This window comes from Orycteropus afer, unplaced genomic scaffold (assembly GCF_000298275.1).
Source record: "Orycteropus afer afer isolate SDZICR_OR568_19922 unplaced genomic scaffold, OryAfe1.0 scaffold00068, whole genome shotgun sequence".
In the NCBI taxonomy this organism is placed as follows: Eukaryota; Metazoa; Chordata; class Mammalia; order Tubulidentata; family Orycteropodidae; genus Orycteropus; species Orycteropus afer.
The window spans coordinates 6,451,091-6,455,046 of record NW_006921655.1 but is presented as its reverse complement, the minus strand read 5'-3'; positions in this window follow the sequence as shown (position 1 = coordinate 6,455,046).

Here is a 3,956-nt window from a genome sequence, read left to right as displayed (position 1 = left end):
AACCCTCCTTGAATTTCTGAGGCAGTATCACTACAGAATAGATCGCCCAACCTTCCTTCTGAGGAGTGGCTGGTGGGTTTGAACCTCCAGCCTTCTGGTTAGCAGTCAAGTGCCTTAGGCACTATGCTACCAGAGCTCCCTTCAGAACTAGGTAATTCGTGTTCACATATTAAATCCTCAACAAAATGGATTGACACAGTGGCAGCAATTATGAACTCAAGGTTAACAAGGATTGTGAGGATGGGACGGGACTGGGCAGAGTTTTGTTCTGTGGTACATGGGGTGGGTATGAGTCGGGGTCACTATGAGTCAGGATTGACTCAACAGCAGCTGACAACAATAACAAGCACTGTTCTGTTTCACCCTAGCAAATTTTAAAAGCAAGACTTAAGCGTATCAAACCACTTCCAATTTATTTAACACATCGCAGCACAAAGATCAAATTACTTATGGTAATTCGATGGAAGATTATCAAAGATCTGTTATCAAAGGTCTATTACTTATTGTAATAGAAACCTCTCCAGCATCCAAAGGGTAAAATTCACAATGCCAATTATTCAATTAAAATAATAGGCATAAAAAGAAGCAAGGAAAATATGACTCATAATGAGGAGAAAAATCAAACAATAGAAGCCATCTCCTAGTGATACTGATGTAAGAACTAGTAGACAAAGACATTGAAACAGTTACTATAATTGCATTCCATAAGCTCACAAAGTTGAGGGAAAAAAAACATAAAAAAAATACCCAAATCAAACTTCTAGAACTGAACACTACAATGTCTAAGATAAAAGAAAATACACCAACTGAATTAGTATGTTCTTAGATATTACAAAAGATAAGATTAATGAACTTGAATACAGAGCAATAAAAAATATCTAATATTAAGCAGATAAAAAGAAATTTTAAAAAAGTAATAAACAGAAGAACTTCCAGTTCATTGTGTAGTTCCTGGGTTCTTAAAACTTGCAAGCAGCCATCTAAGGAAAAGCAATTTTTTGCTATTCACCTGGAGCAACAGAGGAAGGAGAGTCGGGAATAAGAGGAGGATATTAAATATGTGGCTAGTTGCTTCTGTGAAGAACTGCCTCCTTGCCATGAGACCAGAAGAACTGGATGATGTCCAGCTGCCATTGCTGAACACTTAGATGAAAGATTCTATAAACGAATCCTGTCAAAAGGGGGAAAATGTGCAACAGAGTTTCAAATTATCATGGACTCCAGACTTCCTGGAGCCATGGAGGCTGAATGAACCCCTGAAACTATTGCTCTGATGTAACCTTTAATCTTTAAACCAAAACTATCCCCTGAAGTCTTCTTAAACCCAAACAATAGTTAAACTAGTGAAGAAAGTCTTCCTTGAGTATTATACTGTTTTAAAAACTATCCTTATGGCATCAAACTTAAACATCAACTTGAAAGAGTAGATAGGAACCTTAGGCGGCAGTGAGTTTATGTTAACACGGGGGGAACAATTCAGAAAAGGAGGATGAGAATGATTGCACAACTTAAAGCATGTAGAGAGTATTGTGTTGGCGAATGTTTTGCTGTGTATACTCTCAACAACAAAAAAAATAAAATAAAATTAGAAAAATAAAGAAGAAGAACAGAGTACCAGTGAACTATAGGGTCTTTAAGCAACCTAAACTACACATGCCACAAAACCTGCAATAGCTGGAATATTGTGTAAGGTAGAAACCTATCAGAGAAGGAAAACATAAATATTTTCCACCAAAATGAGTGGTAAGACTAGACATTTTTAAAAGTGGAAAACTTGTGAGATCAAGAAAATCAAGGCAGTCCTATCGTGTTCTGTTTTTCACGGTTTTCACTGCCATTGGAGGCCCCTAGAAAGGAAAGTTAGAAAAAATATTTAAAGTAATAATGACTAGACTTTTTCAATTTTTCCACTTTTTCTAAATGTGATGAAACTATAATCCTTCAGATTCAAGAAGTTCAGTAAACCCTAAGCACAAGAAACATGAAAAAGGTACACCAAGGCATATCTTGATCAAATTGCTCAAACCTCTGAATTAAAAGAAAATCTTTAAACTAGTTAGAGATAAAAAGGCATTACATAGAGAGGAAGAAAAATAAGGAATTACACCACAGCACATTGCATAAAACTGAGAACACTCAATTTTCCTCAGTTAAACAGATGAACAAATTGTGGCATATCCATTCAATGAATACTACTCACCAAATTATTTGTACACAAAACATTAATAAATCTCAAAAATCTTTTGTTAAGCAAAGTAACAAGAAAAGATTGCATGTTACATGAATGCATTTACATGAAATTCTAAAACCAACCAACAAATGAAGGTATGAAGCCAAAAAAGAAGATTTTGTTTGCTTGGGGTTTGGGTTCCAGTTGTGACTAACCGAAAATGAACATAGGGGAATTGTTCCATATCTTGATTAGGATGGTGGTTGCTGGGATATGGGCAGGAGCTCTGGTGGCTTAGTGCCTGAGGCATTTGACTGCTAACCAGAGGCTGGCAGTTCAGACCGACCAGCCACTCCTCAGAAGGAAGACTAGGCAATCTACTTCTGTAGTGATACTACCTCAGAAACCCAAGGAGGGGTCACTATGAGTCAGAAATGACTGGGTGGCATTGAGTTAGAGTGAGTGCTTGGATATATACATTTATCAAAACTCCTCAAAATGTACACTAAAAACAGATGCAATTTCTTGTGTGAAAATTATATCTCAATGCAGGTGATGTAAAAATTGAGAAACATTAAGAATTTTGTAACAAAAAACAAGGAAACAATTATAGATTATTTAAATTTGCAAATGTTTTTGGAGAAAATTACATTATTAAGGACATATAAACCAAAAAACCAAACTCACTGCCTTTGAGTCGATTCCGACTCGTAGAAACCCCCTTTGAGTTTCTGAGACTATAAATCTTTTTGGAAGTAGATTGCCCAGTCTTCCTTCCATGAAGTGGCTAGTGAGTTTGAACTGCTAACCTTCTGGTTAGCAGTCGAATGCCTGAGGCACCACACCACCAGAGCTCCTAACTGAGCACATATAAAACCAAAAATAACAAACTCACTGCTGTGGATTTGGATCTGACTCATAGTGACCCCTCCCTGGGTTTCAGAGGTGGTATCACTATGGAAGTAGATTGCCCAACCTTCCTTCCGAGGAGTGGCTGGTGGGTTGGAACCACCAGCCTTCTGGTTAGCAGTCAAGTGTCTTAGGCAGGCCTAAATAGAGGAGAAGGTACACCATGTTCATGGATTGGAAAACTCAGTATCAGAAAAAATATCAATCATTACTTAAATAAGCCAAAAGTTTGAACAGCAAAGTGCCAAAAATAGCGAAGAAATTTTTTTTAATGATGATTATCATTGCAGGCTGAAGTAAAAACTAGAAATGATATAATAAAAACTAAATGAAAAAACTTGATAATACTGTACACCATCATAAAAATTAATTTCACAAGTACTTTTTATTAAATAAAGAAAATAATTTGATTCTATTTTTTTTTTTTTAAGAAAACAGGGCAAGGTCAGTTTGGTTTTTATTAGAGCTTAAATATATTATGAGAAATCCAAATTATGTTGTAAGTGTTACATTTATTACAATTTTATTTCTTACAAAAGATGTTAATATGAAGGCTTGTTATCATTTTTTTATATTGTTTTTATAATGTTGATTCTACAATTGGGTTATTGTTTCAATAATTGAGTCAATCTAGGGCACTGAAATTCAAAATAAAATTTTTGTGCATAGTTTATTTCATTTCTACTACTATTAATAATTTCAAGCTCCTTACTCAACCTACCATAATTTGATGAGAGTCAGAATAAATGAGAAAACTAATGCCAGCTTCTACTGTCCTTTTTCTCTAACACTCCTTCACTCTCTCCTTAGACAGTTAATAGAATTCCCATTGTGAATTACCTTAGTCTGCTTTAAGTACTAACATGTTCAATGTTAG